The following is a 22462-nucleotide window of genomic DNA, read 5'->3' as shown; positions in this document are numbered from 1 at the left end:
AGGAATTTGACCTTGTCACGGATCACAAACCGCTGGAGGTCCTATTTGGAAAGAAGTCCAAGCCATGCGCACGTATAGAGCGTTGGGTGTTGCGCCTGCAATCGTACAAATATCGGATTATGTACAAGCCAGGCAAAAATAATATAGCCGACCCGCTATCACGTCTATGTAAATTGAGTAGCAACCATCCGGATGATGAAGTTACACATGTGTGTCAGGTGGTTACCTTTGCGCGACCACAAGCAATACCAATGAGCGAGATTATTAATGCATCTGAGACTGATAAGGAAATTTGCAATGTTCGGAAAGGGCTCTATCAAAATAACTGGGACGACTCCGTGAGAAGTTATAAATTTTTTGAAAGTGAGTTATGCTTCTATAATAATATCCTATTACGAGGAAACAAGATTGTAATACCACACCTTCTCCGTAGGAGTGTTTTGGACGCGGCGCACGAAGGTCACCCGGGCATTGTTGCCATGAAGGGCCGTTTGAGGTCGAAGGTCTGGTGGCCACGCATTGACAAGGACGCAGAAAACTTAGTGAAATCGTGCAAAGGGTGTACCTTGGTGGCTTTGCCTAGCCCGCCTGTGCCTATGAAGAGACGAGAACTGCCTTTGGGGCCCTGGATAGATGTGGCAATGGACATTTTAGGGCCACTTCCAAGTAATGAATATCTTCTGGTTGTAATCGATTATTACAGTCGATATAAAGAAGTAAAAGTGACCAAATCCATCTCAAGTGCTCAGGTTATAAAAATTTTGAAGGAAATCTTTAGCAGGCTCGGGTTTCCTGTTTCTATAACAGCCGATAACGGGAAGCAGTTTGTAAGTGAAGAGTTTCGTGAATACTGTAAAGAATGCAATATTCGACTGTACAATACAGTTCCATATTGGCCTCAGATGAACGGTGAGGTCGAACGACAGAATAGGGACATTTTAAAACGATTGCGGATCAGTCAAACAGAACGCAGAGACATGAAAGATTCCTTATACGAATATCTAATGATGTACAATAGTACACCTCACTCGGTGACTGGTCGAACACCATCAGAACTGTTTTTTCAACGACAAAATAGGGACAAAATTCCTACATTAGAGAATACAAATGAGAAGAAAGAAGATTCGGATGTGAGAGATAGGGACAGGATTCAAAAGGAATTAGGTAAAGAGTATGGGGACAGAAAGAGGAAAGCTATGGAGTCAGTGATAAGCGAGGGTGAAAAAGTTTATGTGAAAGCCATGGACAAAGCCAATAAATTGACACCAAATTTTAACCCGACCCAGTATACTGTGGAAAGTACCAATGCAGGAGATTGTGTAGTGAGGAATGACGAAACTGGACAATCTTACAGAAGAAATGTCGTTCACTTAAAGAAGGTAGAAGGGGAATGGAAAGCTATAGTACCGGAAAAGGAAGACGAAGTAGTTGAAAGAAGTTCGGAAAAATAATGAAGTATGTGTAGAATCTATTATTTGTTGATTTTGTTTGGTATGCTGATTATTAGTTAAATTAATAAAAAAAAATGTATTAAGGAAGGGATGTAGTGTATGCGTTTATTCATACCCTCACCTACACAGACAATCACTGTCTCGTTCGCACCACGTCAGTTATACGAGAGCCACCGGCGAGAGTAGACGTGTTGGTAGTCTGTCCATTAAGTGCGTGTACGAGCCTGTGAGATATCCCTCTATTGGACTGGTTTTACAAGCTGCTAAGAACATATTGGTGCTATCATCAACAGTGATATGACGTAACTCGCAATCCGGTCTCCATTAGTTACGTTCGAGCCGGGCAGCGCGGATCCATCACGTCTTGTGCAGATACGAACCTACGAGTATGTACCGTTCTATATAATGTAAAGGAATAAGACACACATTATGTAAAACATTTTAAGTGGATTTCTTTGTGAACTTTGAGATTTACGAGATTGGAGTAGCCAACCCTCTTGCTCCGTGCGATGGTAGGTGGTCACAATCTGTGATCAACACCATGTGGAACAAAGTTCTATACATGAAGCCTTACAATGATACGTACCCATGGAAACTAAGGTGGTCGTATTTCATCACAAATGAACCACAGAGAGTTCTACCACCTTAAATTTTATAGATCCAATATCGATGCTGTGTTTTGGTTCAACGGGCGGTTAGAGTTTGTTATTTATTCCAGCGGTTTCCAATTCCGACCACTATTTGAAACAGTATACTAAATCTAATTTAGGAATTTTCTGAATAAATTAAGTTTTTTTGTGGATTTAATTTTTTATGTCACTTTATGCAGATGCACCGTGCTAATATGCAGGCACTTATTTTTTATAACACTGATAAAATAAAATAAACGTGACATTCAGTAGTATTAAAGTAAAATCCTGTTTTAAGTAAAATTTAAAACATGAGATATTTTTCCATCTAACAGAATAATCATTTTGGTACTAAGCAGTGTTGGACGTCTGAGGGGAAGATATTGATCATACTTCCAGACAAGTCAAGACGGAAAATTGAGTCTTCAGGTGAGCTTCAACAACTCACATCTCAATTTCCGTCTGGTCCGGCTGCGGGTGACCAGGACTCGTCGTCGCCGAGAACAACCGTCCAAAAGTCACAAGTCAATGCACCCAGGAAGACTCGCAGGCGTAACTGAAGCACCAATTTCTTATTGTTTATGTATGGAATTCTCTGAAGGTACCTTCTCAATTGGTCGTACAATAGTCTGTTGTTGGTATGTATTGTTCGTCGGTACTTCGTTATTCATAAAATAAACTGTTATCACTTCACTTTATGTTGCATTGCAATGTAACTAATTGTATGCTCTAGTAGCATTTATTTTTAGCTGATAATTAGTTGCATTCATTTTATTAGCCGATACATCAACGAAAAGTCAGCACTCATTAGTGACATATGACAGTAGTGACAGCGATCTCGATAATGACTTTAGACTAATGTCGCTACGTCCAGAAATTGTATTTCACTTTTAAAGTTTTAGTGTTTATGAAGGCAATATTGTTTTATCTTTTATTTTTGTTTTTCTGTTTTTTAATAAAAAAAAATTTCGGCATTATTTCTAATTTTTATTAGTGCATTAGTTTATAAATGTCGTAATGTAAAATTTTGAATGTAAACTTATTTTAAATATGTATTGTATCACTTCGTAGAATAAAACTTTCTTCCACAGTACCAGTGAGCAGGGGGTTTGGCAGTTTTGTTTATTTTATTTTATTTTTGTTTTACATATACTATAATATTATTTTATATTATTACAATTTGATATACAATTATTTATAGTTTGATTATACTCATACATTACATATTATGAATGATTTGGTTGATATTCAGCTTAACGATAATTTTTACTCTTGTTCTTCCACAGACAATAGTTTTCTTAGCGCAGATGGCGATTCTTTAGGCACAATAACACTGCATGATCAGATTTCCGCATTGTGTCATCCCAATCACCTTAACATAGCACACATAAACGTATCGGTAGAGGGTGTGGCGGTGTTGCCATATATCTACGCTCCGGTATTTCCCACAAAGTAGTCAGCGCATCTCCTTCCGAGTACACTCAATCTGCAGAATATTTGTTTATTGAAATATCTGTTAATAAGGTTAAAGTTTTACTATCTGTTTTTTATAGCCCTAATCTTACTGTTGATTACTTTGAACAACTTGATTTAATTCTTAGCGAGCTGTGTCCTATATTTGAGCATGTAATACTAATGGGTGATTTCAATACATGTTTACTAAAAAATGATTCCCGCTCTTCTAGACTCACATCACTTTTAAATTCTTTCAATCTTGAACTCCTGTCTCTTTCCGCTACTCATACATTCCCTAATTGTACTCCCTCGCTTCTCGATCTGATGATCGTCTCATCCCCGGATAATGTTGTCAGGCACGGGCAACTTTCTGCCTCGTTTTCGTACCATGATTTGGTCTATCTTTCTTACCGCATTCGTTCTCCTAAACGTAATCCTCATTATCTTCTTCTTCGTAGTTACAAGGGCATCGATCTGGAGGCATTGCGGCATGATGTTCGTATCTTGGACTGGTCCCCGGTGTACAATGATTGCAGTATTGACGGAAAAGTAAATAGTTTTTCAGCGGCTATCCTTACACTGTATGACAAGCATGCTCCACTGCGACGTGTCAAGACTAGGCGTAAACCTGCGCCTTGGATCACTGCTGAAATCAAAGAACTTATGGCACGTCGAGACAAAGCCAAAAGGAGGTATAAGAGGTGTCCCACAGATCGTAATCTTACGTCTTATAAGGTATTACGCAACCGCTGCAATCGTCTGTGTAAAGATGCAAAGAGACGCTATTTCCATGATTCTCTCACCAATAAAAGTACAGCTGATGTATGGAGATTTCTAAAATCTGTTGGTATTGGCAAATCTCCCAATGCAGTTTGTCAAGATATTGATCTAAGCGATTTAAATAATTATTTCTCTCACTCATCGACAGTTATGGATCCTTATATCAAATCTCGGACTTTAGATTCATTGGCAGATTTGTCAAAACCATCACATCCTAGTTTTTGCTTTTCTCTTGTCTCAGAGGAAATAGTAAAGAAATCGGTACTTGCCATTTCTTCTACTTCAGTTGGGAATGACAATATGTGCTCAAGGATGATAGTACTGATTCTACCTTTTGTCCTTCCTATACTCACTCATATATTTAACCATTCTTTATCCTCTAGTACTTTTCCAGCAGTGTGGAAACAGGCGCACATTATCCCGTTACCCAAAGTCACTTCTCCTTCCATGCTATCTCACTATCGACCCATCTCCATCTTACCTTTTCTTTCTAAAGTCCTTGAGCACATTGTTCATGCTCAATTGTCCTCTTTTCTATCTGTTAACGGTGTCCTCAACACATTTCAGTCTGGATTTCGCCAAAGCCACAGCACTACCACTGCTCTTTTAAAGGTGACAGAAGACATACGCTGGGCTATAGAGAATAAGCAGCTAACACTATTAGTATTGTTAGATTTTAGTAACGCTTTCTCTTCCGTTGACTTCGACATACTTCTAGGAATTCTCCGATCCATCAACATTTCTTCAACCGCCATTTTATGGTTCGATTCATATCTTCGGGGCCGCTCGCAGCGTGTTCGTGTGGACAATTTCTTTTCAGACTCTTGTGAGCTGCACGCGGGTGTGCCTCAGGGTGGCGTTCTCTCTCCTTTACTTTTTTCAATATTCATCAATTCTGTCACAAATGTAATTTCTTCCAAATATCATCTTTACGCCGACGATTTGCAAGTTTACCACCACTTTCCTGCGGAGTAATGTGACTTAGCCATCACTGCAATCAACGAAAATATAAGTCGGATTACTGAATGGTCTAAGTCCTTTGGTCTCAAGATTAATCCACATAAAACGCAGGCGATCATAATCGGTAGTAGACATGCACGGAGCCTAATAAACTTTTCATCATTGGGCTCAGTAAATTTAGACCGTACCCTTATACCATATAGTGATACAGTCAAAGATCTTGGGCTTATCATCAACTCCACCCTCTCGTGGAATGCACACGTCAGTGCAGTCAGTAGTAAGGTGCACCATTCATTTCATTCGCTAAAATGCCTACAAGATGTCTTGCCCTTGAAAACTAAAATTTCTCTCGCTCAATCAATAATTCAACCCATTATTGACTATGCTGACACCTGTTACCTGGATGCTACAGAGGAGCTACTTAACAAACTTGAGCGCTTGCAAAACCTATGTATTCGTTTCATCTTCGGAATTCGTAAGTTTGACCATGTCTCACACTTTCGCAAGGATCTCAAGTGGCTCCCAATCCGCCTTCGCAGAAACACTCGGATTTTATGCTTGCTATATAATATCCGTTACAATCCAACCTCTCCATCCTATCTGCGAGAGCGTTTCTCTCCCGCACGTCCTTCTATTGCTCCCTGTAGAACCCATTTAAAGACTCTCCTTAACTTCCCATCACATAGAACCAGTTCCTATTCCAACTCCTTCACTGTTCATGCAGTCAGGTTGTGGAATTCGCTCCCTCCAAATATACGCGACTCTAAAAACGTCCATATCTTCAAGAAAAGAGTAAAACATCACTACCTTTCCTTAACCGTATGAGTATGAAAATATTATGTATCTAAGTATTAAATGTATATGTATATTTTATGTGTATTTTATTACTTTATATTTATATATGTTCATATATTATAATATTATTCACGTTATATATTATGTTAAAAGTGCACGCTTACCAGGTGTTAACAAATTTCCAATCTCAGGTCTGCTGGAAGAAATTTCTTTAGAAATAAGCAGTGCCTTTGCACTAAATTTTAGATATAGCTCTCTTTTATGTTGTATTTTTGTGTACATAAATTAATAAATAAATAAATAAATAAATAATTTGGCTCACCCTGTATATGCTAGAATATCGTTCAACGCAGTATCTGAACATCTAGTTTAGCATGATATGTATAATAGTTAATGCACGTTGGATAGCAAATACCGTCATATGTTCCGGATTGACGTTGCTACTATAATTTACCCTAGGTACAGCACTATAACCGGTTAATGACATAATATACAGAGTGTATTTTATTTGGACTTGAGTGGACGAATCCAAAATAATAAAGAATACTGAAAAAAATCAAAGGAGTCTCGAAGCCGATTGTAGCAAAAAGTAAAACTGTAGGATTTATTTTAAAAAATATATGTTTCGATCCAGGAGAAGCAAATCAAAGGCAGAAGAAAACAAACCCAAATTATAATTAAAAAAACTATACTACGTTCTAGAGGGATGACTGCTAGCAGAATGGTTAATACACCTTAGATGTCCAATTGCATTATAATTGGTTTGACGTTGCGAATAAAATTCTCTAACAGACTTAAAACACATCGGTAGTCCTATAAGTGAATTCAACAAGGAACTACACCTTCCTTATAGATAGTAATACTTACATACTTATAAACTACTATGTTATCCTCCCAACTAAATCCCATACTCCTCATGTAAAAAAACAAATCAAAAGTCCCAAAAAACGCGTCACAGTTAAGCCGATTTAGCCAACAATGTGTTATCAACATGAATCTTTCAATCTCATACGATTAACTGTAGAAACAAGGAGAGAGGAGGAGAACATTATAAAGGATGATAGACGCAATAAACTCGTGATTACGATGCTGTAACGCAAATGTGTAGGGTCCCTAAGGAAGCCACGTTGATGTCGACTGGGTTTGAGTAGACGCTAGTGGAATAAACCTAGCTTTATTATAAAGCTTTCATCCTATTTAGCCCCTTAGGGGACGGATTCAAAAATCATATCTTAGTGCTCATCTACGTTATTATATAAGGAATTTCTTGTTGATACCAGATAAAACGGTATTTTGAAGGTAAAACTTGTAAACTGTATGTTATCTTTAAGATTTTTCTAACACGTTCGAAGTAGCAAACGAGGATGCAATCCACTTGTACAGTGGTAAGAGGCTACTGTTATCCATAAACGTCTGTAAGTAAACTCCATATGCAACACATGTCATATCTGAAGCCGATCACACACGAATTGCCTGAGAACTATGACGGTCAAGTCAGCTGGCTGTCACACCATCTCGCAAAGAAAAGCAAAAGCGCAAAGTATTTTCACGGTCAAAATTGGACGATTAATATCTTATACAGAAATTCCTTGTATGCCTAAGAGATTGTATGATGGGCCATCTATATATACTATATATACGTTTTTTTATTTTTCTTCTCGAGGGGGAAACCTTCAAAAGGTACCCGACGACGTGGGAGCGACGCCGGGTTATGTGGGATTTTTACCGCAGTAAAACCCCCCCGGTGGCCGACCTCAACGCTTGTTGGAGAACTCCGGGATCTCCGAGGGAACACAACCGGAGCCCTCCAAGCGCTATGCCCCGATCGGGCTCCACCCTGGGGGAGCAGTTTTCGCTCCTCCCACACCATGTAGTGTTTACGACGGTATGCGACCACACATACCGCCGTCCTTCCCGGGGTCGCTTGCTGGACGGTTTGAGCTCCCACTCTTGCCGCCCGCAACCCCGGAAGCCCCCTTTTAGTCGCTTCCTACAACAGGCAGGGGATACCGTAGCCCTATTCTAGTCCCGGAACTACAGGGACAATACTATATCTACCTAACCTGATATTCTGCGATACCGATACATTCTTCATCCACCAAGTATTAGTTACCTATATATTTTTATAACATAACAATGTTTATATATTCCTGCAATAACAATATAGTACAAGCTAGTATATTCCAAGCTCAAATCTCACGTCAGGTCTCCGGAGACGTCAGCGTGTTGACACCTCGACTGTCGCCTTTGAGGCAAGACAAGATTGTTTTAGAATTATTATTATGAAGCATAATGCCACTGGAATACATTGAGTTATTGAACTACAGATAAAGAGGACGTATGAACAATAAGTCACTAAAGTTTCATAACAATTGAAAGGATAGTAAATTAAATGATATAATTAAAAAATAATGACAGAAAGAGGAAACTTTTCTTAATATGACTAAGCGTATCGAAATATACTATTCCGAGTTTCATACATTGCACTCATCATTTCACTCTTTAGCGGTAGAAAAAGTTGTCTATATTCTTCCTCACGATTCAAACTATCTTCATACCAAATTTCATCTCAATCCAATGAGCGAGTTAGCCGTGAACGTGTAACAAACATAGTTCCTAAGTAACAACATTAGTATGGACTCAACGGGCACGCAATTTTATACACAACTAGCTGACCCGGCAAACTTTGTACCACCTCAAAATCTATTTATCAAATATATTTCATATAAAATATAGCCTATGTTGCTAGTGGATAATGTAGCTTTCGAATGGTGAAAGAATTTTTAAAATTGGTCCAGTAGTTTTTGAGCCTATTCATTACAACCAAACAAACAAACAAAGTTTTCTCTTTATAATATTAATGTAGCGTTCTAAATACAAATGAAAAACAAAAACGCTTCATGTAATTCTATTCTACTTCACGCTATTCAAACGTAAATAAATCCTAAGATTATGCAAACAGCAATGAAATCTGCGTGCGTAATGAAATATTTATGCAAAAGTAGTGGTGGCTAATTAGCGCGGTGGTCCGGACATTAATTTCATTGTTCAAAGCCCGCTAAGGTAATACTGTTTCTTATTTTTCTCGAAAACCCTCGGGTAAACGGTTCTAGTTTTTGTTTCAATTTAATTGTTTTTTTTCCCTTGGCGGATTTTTCTCAGTCATATTTTCTTAGATAATAAGCCTTGAACAAGTCTTTGTTCGTGTTGTGTAAAAGTTGAGTTTTACGTTGAATTCTTTAGGTATTTTTTGTTGTTTTTTATAAAACTAATACGGTAAAGGTAGACTTTCGAGGATGGCGATTAATAACTAGTTACTCTACGATTAATAACTACTAACACGTATGTTTTAATACATTTTATTGTCACGGCTCACTAGCGATATCGCTATGACCAACAAGGTTGATTTAAAAGTGTGATATCGTTTGATTAAATGTGAGATTACAATTTTTTTAAATTATTTGTTCAAATATTATTATTTTAGCAAATAATTTAAAATTAAGACGCAAACTTGATTTTGATCCAGATCTTATCATTAGAACTTAAATTAGAATATTTCTACTACGAATAATCGCAATATAATTCAATGGCAAAAGCCCTATCAAACAATCGTTAAAAATACTTTTATTTTTAACAATTGCAAATGCAATTCACCTGATGCAGTTCACCTAATGTAAAGCTTTAAATCAGATAACTCCTCAAAGGATTTTGTAAATTTCAGACGTAACAAAGCCTTCATGATAATACAATAGAAATAAAGTACAATAGTCTTGTACTGCAAGGTTGATATAATCTCGTCTTCATTGCACAGTGGATCCTTTGGGATCGTATTTAGAATCGTAGACATGCCCTTTCATTTGAATTACATACATAAATAAAATTGGCCTCTCTTTAAAAATATTATTGAACCTTTATAAAAAAAACTGACTGTTTAAAAGTATTGCCTATGTTAAAATCCTATCACATCCTATCACTCCTACAATTTGATGAATCCAACGACACCTCATATGTTAAAGTCCATCAAACCGTTTGGGCTGCATACCGTTCCAAAAAATCGGACATATTGCCGCTGTTAAGTAAAACAGAAGGTTAAACAGGATTGACAAACGAGCAAGCAATTCTTGATTGTAAGCGGATATTGCCACCCATGAACATCTATAATCAACCACAGATAAGATAAGATTCCTGAGGTCGGCCACACATGTGTAACGTGCAACTTCTGGACAACTTGGAACAGTTGGAAAAAGTATGCCTTACCATACATTTATGAAATCTATAAGCAGTAGTAGGTACTTACCATCAAGACTGCAAGTTTGTTTGCTTATAATGGTGGTAGAATCCTTCGTGATTTGACTTCAGCACACCACTGCCACACCTATTTCTTCCTCATAACACCAGTGTTCAGCGCTGATGTGTTCTGGTTTGAAGGGTGTGGTAAGGGAAACATACTTTTCCGAGGCGTTCCAGCTTAGTCCTCAGGGGTAGCGGCGCATCTATGGCCGAGCCCAGGTAGGAATATGTAATCATGTCTGGCGTTGATTACAGATGTCCATGGGCGGCATTGCCTCTTACCATCAGGTGGACTACGTGCTCATCTGCTACTCCTATATTATAAAAAATCGTTATAAACGTCTTATAAACGTCTCTCTTATAAAACTCCAAGATGAAAAAATAAAGAAATACCTTCGCAAGGCTTTGTAGAATGAAATAAACACCCGGCCGCTAATTACCGACCACTACTTCTGCATTAACATTTCATTACGCGATATAAAGAGAAATTAACGCTATTTGCATTATTGCGAGATTTATAATTTTTTCAGCTTGCCTGTTTCCATTTCCGTAGTTTTTTGTATTTTTTTGGAAGTACAACCAACCAGGTAACGATATATTTTGGAAAAAAAATACTTTTCGTACATTAGTAACTAAATCTATATGTGATAGGAGTAAATTAAACAGGGGCATAGTACATTTTAAAGGTGATAGAGCCAGTATTGTTTGAAAGGAGAAATACCACCGCCATACCTATAACGTAAAGATGTTCTTACGTTTCGGTGAACGATCTGTATGCCAGCTAAATCTTATATATAAAATTCTCGTGTCACAATGTTAGTTACCGTACTCCTCCGAAACGGCTTTACCGATTTTCACCAAATTTTATATGCATATTCAGTAGGTCTGAGAATCGGCTACTATCTATTTTTCATACCCCTAAGTGATATGGGTTGTTCGCCCTTAACATTTTTTTATTTATATGGCACCACAACGTTTGCCGGGTCAGCTAGTTATATATAAGATGATCGTGTAAGTCAAGAGTAGAAAACAATCTGCGGTCGACTTTAGATATAATCTTTGTTCTATATGAAGTTGGTTACAGGATTTCATGAGCAGTAAAGACCGTTTACCATCAGTTGGACCGCATGCTCGTTAGTTACTTCAATCATAAAAAAACATCAAAATCGATTTGTTATTTAGTTTCTGGAAAGTGTATCAAGTCTATCAATCCGCACTTGCCGATTATAATAGACCATAGCATTTAGTCTTCTCATTCGAAAATACCCTAGTATAGTAATTAAGCACAGTACCTTTTGAAGATAATAAATTATTGTGAATACCCGCAAAATGTAATTTTCCTTTACAACAATCGAATATTTAGTTAGTTCCACGCTATTTCCCATGATACAATTTCCGTCATAAATAATAGTTGTGCAGATATTGTCTAAATTGTACTGGTTTTACTGCAAAATCTATATTGAGTATCTATATTTAGTAAATACATCTATTTAATGTATATTTTTTTAATTTCCCACAAGCAATGAAACGCTTTTTTTCTGAGAAATACAGTAACTTACAATGTTTTTAATTCAATATGCTTTTTATGTTCCATAGTATCATAGTGGTATACCATACATAAGCTTTTCTTCATCATTTTAATCAAATAATTTGGAATGTTTTAAAAAAAACTGTTACAAGAATCTACAATTCTTTATTTTGTGCGTTTCTATAAGGTCAGATTTTCTTAAAATACTTTCATACTTTGAAGTCACTTACCTACGTTCTTTAACGAACATTAAAACAAAAACAGAACCTAAATCCAACTGCTCAGTCTCATCTACTCGTAGAATCAATTACAGTATGTAACCCTAAGTCCCAGCTTCAGAAAGCAATCTCTCAGAAGCGTTCCGAAGCACTTGCTCAATTACTAATTCCCTTACAACTGATGTTGTGGATCCATTATACCTACGTGTTTCCTAGATATTTGTTAATCGAAATACGTCATAAGTAACCACTAGTAATCACTCAAATCCATCAGTTGTTTAAGTGCCAAGCCAATGAGCGGTCATAATTATAATAGTATGAGATTTCAATGCAAAAAAATCGAAAGCTATCGTTAAATGGACAAATGGCGATTCAAATTAAAAAAAAATACAACGGCTTGCAATCCCGGAGTGCCGGCAGGAGCGAAAACTTGAATATTAACGTTGTGCATTTTTGTTATTTTAAAATGGTTAGGGAATAATTTTGCAATTGCTTTTATTATCAGTATTATTTCATACACAAAAAAAACATTTCAAAGGTATGTGAAGTCGATCAATACGCACTTGACCAGCGCGGTGGACTATGGGCTCGTACACAAAACTGCGGTGCGACGCGACGCGAATCCGCAACGCAGAAAATTGCGACACGAATTGCTACGATGCGATATCGTGCGGTATAGCGTCTCCCAGGGTGACCATTCTTCCGACAACTGTCAACCGTACGGAACGTATTTTGAAAATTAGGTCATGACATGGATCGTAAAAAGAAGTGTGCACTTTTGTTATTGCTTAGGAAATACAGGAAAAAGTAACAAAGAAGATTTTGAGTTCATCCATTTATCATATATAGATAGATAGATAGATAGATTATTTATTTCAAGAACTTAAGCAACAACAACAAATTATAACACACAATAAACAATGAAATCCAAAAATACACATATGGAAACACAAACTTAATTATGAACTTATTGACTAAATTTTTTTAAGAAATAAAATTACACAAAATATAAAAAAAAAAAAAACTGAAAATAATAAAGTAAATTAAAAAATAAAAACAAACAAAATACATAATCGAGTGTTGCAGCTAAAGTCTGTGAAAAAGGTTCCGGAGCTCAGAAAAAAACCGAGATTGGATCTCGGCAACTGATTTTCAGCCCGGACCATATGCGAACGTTGCTCGGAAGGCTGTGCAGTATACATCGTGCCAAGTGTTGTAAACGGGAGAAAAAAAGAAAAAATTCTTCTACCCTTTTTTTTTATTAATTTTATATTAACCTACTATAAACATTGTGATGCTCAATAAGTGCCGTTTTGCGTATATAATTTATCTTATATTTAGTTTCCCAAAGAACAGGCGCTCCTCAGTCAGTAATATGAAAAGTCTAAGTATACGTCTTCCCACCCAACAAATACAGGTCTGAGCATCTTCACTACACGCTGTCTCAGAACGAACTAAAAATGGCGTCAACAAGTGTGACGAAACATCGCAGGAATGCGCGATGCGAATTAATTCGCAAGTTTTTGCGATGCGTCGAGGGAGCTCGCAGATTTTTACGATGCGACGTCGCATCGCAGCTTTGTGTATGAGCCCAAAGGCTTAATCCTTCTCATTATGAGAGGAGACTCGTGCCCAGCAGTGGGACAGTAATGGGTTGATCATGATGATAAAAGTATTATCATTTATGTGGTAAAAATACAATATTCCTTTATTGCGCTATCGTACACAAACATGACAGTCTTACGAATTTTCAATCAGGTCACGTATCCTGATGTGAGTTTAACATTTTTTATCCATCACAAAAAATGCACAACGCCGCTAAAGAAGTTTTCACTTGAAAAAAGTCTTGAAATATTTTTCTATTCGATCTTAAAAATGATTTACAAGTTGTTTATATAAAGATGGGAAGATGAGCTAAGTCTTACAGCCGGACCATATTGGAGAAGGGTTGCGCTAGATAGGAAGCAATGGAAACAGCTAGAGGAGGCCTATGCCAAGAGGCACTTTGAAGTCAGAGACATTATATAGGAGAAATATTATATTTGCAGTATAAGATATCAAATAGTTAAGTTTTCAGTTTTTCTAAATTATTTTACATTAAATTTTGTAAGATTTTTGTATGTTATGTTCTCTACTTCTACAAATAATTATTATTAATTTATTATTAATTAATTATTAAATGCTATTTTTATTTTATTTTATTTATATAAAAATATTATATTTTTAATATTACATACTCACTTCGTACTAAAATCAAACCACGCAAAAAAGATACAATTTTCTTATAGTTGTCTCAAAACTTCTCACATTCCATATCCTTTGTATATGTTTAAAGTTTGTACCCGTATGTATGGGACTTCGTAACTCCCTACCCAGTTCTTAACTATGTATTATCTGGGTCAGTTTGAGGATTCTTGGTCAAGGGTACGTAATGGCTAACATTATCCATAGTCCTATACAGCTCAACCTCACTTGAATTACTTGTCTCTGAAAAGATTTATTGAAGAATTTTTAACTACCTCCTAAGCTTTTTTCCTCCAGTCTCTAAGCGTTTTCGCTACCTCCTAAGTAGCGATTAATATTAATATAGTTACTAATACTCGTTATGTAATGAATAAGGATATTAGGCCTAATTTAAGATATTTATTAAGTGACGTTAGTGTAAATAATAACTAAAATGGAATGCTTAATGTTCTAATAATACAATTATTTTTTATGATATAGGAGTAGCAGACGAGCATGCAGTCCACCTGGTGGTTAGTGGCTCCTGCCGCCCATGGACATCTGTAATCAATGCCAAAAAGGATTAGATATTCCTACCTGAGGTTGGCCACAGATGCGTCACTACTCCTAAGGACTAAGCAGGAACGCCTCGGAAAAGTATGTCTCCCTTACCACACCTCTCAAACCAAAACACGCAGCGCTTAACACTGCTGTTATTAGGCAGAAATAGCTGTGGGAGTGGTGCCGGCGGAGTCGAACCACATAAGGTTCTACCTTCAAAGTAAAGATGCAAGTCTGTTTTAAGACTTATTATATTATATGATTGTCTTCAAAACTGACTTAAAACTCCAAATCCGTTTAATATTAGCATTTAAACGTCTTCATTCTTTCCCGCGATATGGAAATGAAAGTCTTTCGAATAAAGCGCTAAAGTTTATTTAACAAAGAATTGTTCTTCGTGTTGCTAGTTCCCAGTACTCCGATTAACTTTTGTAAAAAGATTAGTCAATAAGCGCTGTTCTGTAAACAGTTACTGTTGCTGTTCGCAACAAAAATCACAAAATTCAAATTTAGTTGGAATGGTAGCTCTATATTCAAATTTTGGATTCGGGTAAGCGTAAAACTATAAAGTTTTTCACGCGAATTAAAGTGTGCTATCGAAATAATCAATAATTATATTGATGCCCTACTTTTCGACTCATTAATTTCCAATGAAACACAAGTACAGATTACATTTTCGAGTACAGATTACAGAGCGAAAAAAAACTATTACAAACAATATTTGGAAATACGTCAAATTCTAATTTGATAATGCTGTATAATCTAGGCAAGTTAGCGAGCTATAAGTCTAATCTCTATTTTAGTCTATCTATCTAAACTACAAACCCTTTTAACTATGAGACCAAAAAATTATAATAATAAGCAAATGTTCATTATTTTTTACTTATTTTTATTCATTTTATTATTTTCAACAATTTACTTCAATTATATGACACAACAATAGATGGCGTTGGGGTGATGATGAATGATACGTAAACAACGTATAATAAAATTAAAATAACTATATTAAAATATGTTTTATGGTTCTTATTTGTATTTATTATATTACCAGTTAAGGTTTCCCCCTCGTAAACAAAAAAAAAGTAAAAAGTACGGTTTGACAGTTGGATCTAAAATTGCCGAAAAAATCTGGTTTGTTGTAAGGAGACCCCCTTTAATATTCAACTTTATTTTATTTTTAATATTTGTTGTTATAGCCCTGTGACAGACGGACAGACAGCAAAGTCTTAGTAATAGGTTTCCGTTTTTACCCCTTGGGTACAGAACCCTACAAATTATGCTACTTTTCTTTTCACCGACATATTAGTTATTTATTTCGCCGTTAATTCGCATTCTTATAGTTAACTATTTACAACAACCTACTTCGACACAAATGAACCTACAATTCAAAAGTAGGTCTCACTGAACATTAAAGTTTAATAAACAGAGCATTGACGATACCACGATCAGCTCGACATGCCAGGACAATGCCACGAGATAAAGCAACAAGCATCCAATAACTAACGCTCCACAAAGGAGCCTTTAATCTGGATACAGTTTAAAATTTCATTCGTCCCAGCAAGTTTCCTAGACAATTCATAAAGTGAACAAAGGCTGCGTCGTCGCTCGGTTTTGTTCACTCTAACTTCTATTGTGTGCCTGACCCATTGTCTGTGTTTAAGCGGAATAAGTTACCAGTGCATTGGACGTGATAACACGTGATCTTTACGCAGACGCCTCAAGCATCGGACTGTGGAATCTTGTGCGCTAATGACGCTTTTCTAACCCTACGTTTTATACTCTCCTGGTACTTCTAGTTTACAATATATTGCTATTTTCGATTCTTAAGACACTTTTCTTATTAATTTGCTATTAAGTGACACTTTGCGTTTTTAGTGTTTTTTCGGATCCTTATTCACTTTTAAACCGATCTTTTGAAAAATTATTTAGTTTTATACTCTCCTGGTACTTTTACAATATATTGCTATCTTCGTTCGATTCTTCAAAGGAAAGACGGAAGAAGGGTTTTTCTTATTAAGTAACACTTTGGATTATATAAATAAAGCATGTAATTTGCTTTTTCAAAAATATGTATTATATTGCCTAAGTATCGGTTCTAACAAGCGCTTATAATGGACGCAGTTTACAGTGTCATCCAGCGAACTACCGTGTAACAAAATACATATTAAGAAATTACTTAGTACTTCATCAAACAATAAAACTACAAAGAAAATTCAAGACCTTAGCGGAATAAGTTATTGGCATTGCATCTAGCTTAGTGATATCATATCTTTACGCGGCCCGCTATAAGATCGCTATAGAATCTTGTACGAGCGCACTACGTATTTTTCTATACGCTCTAAGCTTTTCTAAGCTGTGTTATTTTCTGCTCTCCTGGTACCTTATTCTACTTGACAACAATATTATGGCTTACTCTCTTGACTTTTGAACTTAGGTTTAAAGGTTAACCTAGGTTAAAATATTTTACCGTATTTAACAGTAAAACATTTTCAAAATAAATTTGTTATGTAAATAGTTCACTGTCAAGTTCATTGCGAAAAAAATGTTTAGAAATAATTTCACTTGTACAGACAAAGATAATGAGCGGATTTTTCTATTTTCAAAAGATTAATAGACGTTAATCTTTCATTTTCATTCTATGGATTCTTATGTACATCCGTATTTTGTTTTCCCTGCATGTGTAAGTATAAATAAAGTGTAGCCTCTTACGAAGAAGTCATTAGGAGGAAATCATATAACTAACATTTCAAAACATTTCCCTTTCAAATATTTTTCAATAAGTATGTATTTGTTTATTTTTAACCGACTTCCAAAAAGGAGGAGGTTACTCAATTCGACCGTATATATTTTTTTTTTTTATGTTTGTTCGGCGATTTTTTCACGATGCCGCGACCGATCGACATGATTCATACACCATTGTATGCGGCTAGTTTCACAGGGGGTCCCATTTCGAGGAAATTTGAAAATTTTCGCCAGTTTTCCCGGGAAATTGGAAAAACCCGATTTCTTTCTTTTCTTTCCCGATATAAACTTCAATAACTCGAGTATTTCTTAACCAATTTCAATTTTCTTTTTTTCATATGAAAGGGTGTTTTGTTGCGGTACTTTCCTACTATAACATAAGTATGCTCTGATGACTAGAATTTAAGTAATGGGGTGGAACTCATCATCACTACCCCTGCTTTTTACATATTTTATGACAACTTTCCTTCTGCCCACTCAATTCTCATGAAACTTTAAATGAACATTGAGTATCTAGATTAACATGATATGATGGAAAATTCGACCTTCAACTCTTCAACCCTGGTAATGCAGAAGTGCCTCCTGCCTCAACCATACAAGTAAGGCATTTGGAACTTATGGATATTTAACAAGGTTGATAGGTAGAGATATATGATGGAAAATTTGGCCTTCAACTCTTCAACTCTGATAATGCAGAGGTGCCTCCTGCCTAAACCATACAAGTTAGGCATTTGGAGCTTACGAATATATGATAAGGTCTTTGAGTAGAGACATATGATGGAAGAATTGAACTTCAATTCTTCAATCCTTATGATGCAGAGGTGCCTCCAATGTAAAGTATATAGATTAGACATTTGTTGTAATGAAGTTGGTAGACAGAGATATATGATGAAAATTTTGACCTTCAACTCCTTAGATCTGATGATGCAGAGGTACCTCCAGCCTAAACCACATGAATAAGCCATTTAGTGCTTTCACACATATTTTACAGGTCCTAAGCAGGTACATGTAATGAAAAACATGACCTTCAACTCTTTCACTCTGATAATGCTGGTGTGCTTCCAAGTTAAACCACAGGAGTTAGCCATTTTGTGCTTTCCTATATGTATTAACGTTACTAAGCAGACACATATGATGAAAATTCAAGGTCTTAACCCTGATAACTTTGACCGTAAAGTCTTCAATCCTAGTGATGCAGGGACACTGCTGGCCTAAACAACAGTAACTTGATAATCACTTCTTACAAATATAAAATATGATTAATGAATACGCTGTAGTTTTCCTTAACTATTGAATTAAGGTAAATTGGACCGACTCACTCGCAGAGTTTTACCACCTAGTTTGATTTATTTACTTTTCTGTTCCAACCTAACCTAGCAAACAATATAGAATTGCATGTAGCCTCGCCTATAGTGTTTCGTATTGAATTGGTTAGGTTAGGTTGAAACATATAAGGCAATATAAAACAAAGCGAGCAGAGCGCGGAAGCGCCCTTAGAGCGGGTGGGTCCAATTCGTATGAATTCAGACCTAACCTTTAGTCATGATCACCTTTATACAATTTTACATGATATTAATAAAAACATTAACATATCATCACTAAAAAGGGTGAAAAAAAAAATTTTAACAAAAAAATAAAACCGACTTCTATGTCACTACAAAGTAAAAAATAATTGAAATAAGTGTTGGTTTAATACATATTTCTGAAGTCGGCGCTCATATTAGACACGCTGTTTACGCCATTATCAAACGAAATATATTGAGCGCCAACTTCAGAAATATGTATTAAACCAACACTTATTTCAATTATTTTTTACTTTGTAGTGACATAGAAGTCGGTTTTATTTTTTTGTTAAAATTTTTTTTTTATTTATTTATTTATGCCGGGTTATTGGAATTGCTTCAAAAATACATGAAATCAATCAATGATGTAAAATTGCTAAAAATACCTACAACTTGCCCTGTACATCCGGCAAAATCAAACAAAATGCAAACAAAAAACCGTGATAACTTTTCGCTATTTTAGCGTAGTGAAGTTTGATCCTACGAATCATTGAAAGTGTCAAATTCTATGTTTTGGATAGGCTTATAACTGTACACTGAACAGTGGTATCTTATATATAAAATTCTCGTGTCACAATGTTAGTAACCATACTCCTCCGAAAAGGCTTTACCGATTTTCACCAACTTTTATATGCATACTAGATGACCCGGTGAACTTCGTACCACCTAATTATGTGTGACTATCTGTACCTCGTGGTTTCACTCGTGTAATTTATGTATTATGTCCATAAACTACTGGTAAATATTAGGAAATGGCCACAGGAGAACAGGAAAATAAAAAATACAATTAAATAAAATTCACCCTACCTCTCTGCACTCTGTTATTTTTTTACCGACTTCAAAAAGGAGGTGGTTATCAATTCGGCCGGTATCTTTTTTTTATGTATGTACACGAATTACTCCGCCGTTAGTGAACCGATTTTAATAATTATTTTTTTATTGTGTTATTTTTTATTGTAGGTTCTAATGAAATTACAAAGTCAGTTCATCATTGACTATTTAAGGGTCTGATAATGTGGCTCGGAGACAAAATATGTAACTCCTCAACCGATGGGGATATTTGAGTTGTGTTTGAAGATATTTGGTGTAAGTTCTAACGAAATTGCAAAGTCAGTTCATCATTGACTATTTAAGGGTCTGATAATGTGGCTCGGAGACAAAATATGTAACTCCTCAACCGATGGGAATAATTGAGTCGTGTTTGAAGATATTTGGTGTAGGAGGTTCTAATGAAATTGCAAATCATTGACTATTTAGTTAGGTTAGGTTGGAACACATAAGACAATATAAAACTAAGCGGGCAGTGCGCGGCAGCGCCCTGCGAGCGGGCGGTTCCAATCAATGTAAATTCAGACCGTACCTTAATTCATGATCACGTTTATACAATTTTGTATTGTATTAATATAAATGTTATTATGTCATCACTAAAAAGGGTAAAAAAAAATTTAACAAAAAATACAACCGACTTCTATGTCACTACATAGTAAAAAATAATTCAAATAAATGTTGGTTTAGTACATATTTCTGAAGTCGGCGCTCAACATATTTCGTTCGAATTATTTTTTACTTTGTAGTGACATAGAAGTCGGTTGTATTTTTTGTTATTTTTTTTACAAACACGCGAAAAGAAGTACCTATAACTTCAATAACGGTTTTTTTTAAAGAAAGTTTATTTACTTATAGTACTCTAATCGGGTTGTTGAATAGCTAAAAATGCTGAAACAGGTGTGTAAATAGAAAGGCGATTTATAACAGTCTTAAGGGTTGATCTAAAAAAACAAACAGTGACTCAGATGCTTCATTATGTCTTATGATAATTTTCTTAGTGCTCCAAATTAACGGATATTAAATTAAAGTTCCATACCCGATTAAACGACCCTAAAGGTTGATTTTCCAAAAACGGTGAAAAATGTGTTCTATTATTTTGAATCAAAAAGCTAAATTCCAATTTTCATAGACTTTGCTTCAAAATCTGCCGATTTCTAAACGAAGTGTCTTCTAAAGCCAAATGCAAAATTTTACAGTTTTTGCTTCCAAATTAACGGATTTTAATATAAAATTCCAACCCCTACTTAACCAACTTAAGGGTTGATTTTGCAAATATCGTAAAATAGATATTTAATTACTTTCTATCGAAATCCTATCAAATACCAATTTTCATATAGATTTGCATCAAAACTGGGGGACTTTAATACAAACTTTCAACTCTTATTTATTCACGGAAACGCGGTCGAACAGGATAAAAAGTATCCTATGTCCGTCTCCTGGTTCTAAGCTACCTCTCCACCAATTTTCAGTCAAATTGGTTCAGCCGTTGTTGAGTTATAAAATGCTTCACGAAAACGCGGTCGAACGGGATAAAAAGTATCCTATGTCCTTTTCCTGCTTCTAAGCTACCTCTCGATTAATTTTCAGTCAAATTGGTTCAGCCGTTCTTGAGTTATAAAATGACTTCACGGAAACGCGGTCGAACGGGATAAAAAGTATCCTATGTCCGTTTCCTGGTTCTAATCTACCTCTTTACCAATTTTCAGCTAAATCGGTTCAACCGTTCTTGAGTTATAAAATGACTTCAAGGAAACGCGGTCGAACGGGATAAAAAGTATCCTATGTCCGTCTCCTGGTTCTAAGCTACCTCTCCACCAATTTTCAGCCAAATCGGTTCAGCCGTTCTTGAGTTATAAGTGGAGTAACTAACACGACTTTCTTTTATATATATAGATTCAGTAGGTCTGAGAATCGGCTACTATCTATTTTTCATACCTAAGTGATAAGGGTTGTGCACCCTTAACTTTTTATATATTTATATGGCAACACAACGTTTGCCGGATCAGCTAGTAAAAATATAAAAAGTGTCACTCTTACAATTGAGACGAATCTAGCGGTACCTCCATAGATTAGTATAGATATCTCACCGCCTTGTAATTGAAGAAAGCCATTAAATGATTTAAACGCCAGACAATTCTGTCAGCCGTTTAATGGCTGTCATGGTGTTATTTACGGAACAATGTCTTACACGCGCAGTTAAGACACGAATTCGAAGAAAAAGTGCGAAGAAATATCGTTTCATTCGTAAATGATTTAAAAACTACATTTTTTTAATATTTTTCAAACACGAAAATAATTGACAGTGACAATTGTCAAAAGGTTACATTTTCTTGTTAGGGGCGAGTAATCTTTACTAATCTATGGTTACTTCTTCTTCTTAAAGTGCCTCTCCATACTATTGAAGGTTGGCTATCAGCTTCTTGCTACCCTCTTTGCTTTT

The 22462-nt window shown here is 35.8% G+C and overlaps 1 protein-coding gene across 1 annotated transcript in view; it reads right to left on the bottom strand.

Annotated features, from left to right (window-relative positions):
• LOC140750996 (uncharacterized) overlaps window positions 1-22462 on the bottom strand; it is a 342338-nt gene that overhangs the window by 295928 nt on the left and 23948 nt on the right. The gene's annotated exons all lie outside the window — the stretch shown is intronic.

The sequence above is a fragment of the Epargyreus clarus genome, unplaced genomic scaffold, assembly GCF_041222505.1.
Source record: "Epargyreus clarus isolate Ecla_fem2 unplaced genomic scaffold, WU_Ecla_fem_2.2 ptg000021l, whole genome shotgun sequence".
Taxonomy (NCBI): Eukaryota; Metazoa; Arthropoda; class Insecta; order Lepidoptera; family Hesperiidae; genus Epargyreus; species Epargyreus clarus.
This window is presented reverse-complemented; position numbering and strand designations above follow the sequence as displayed.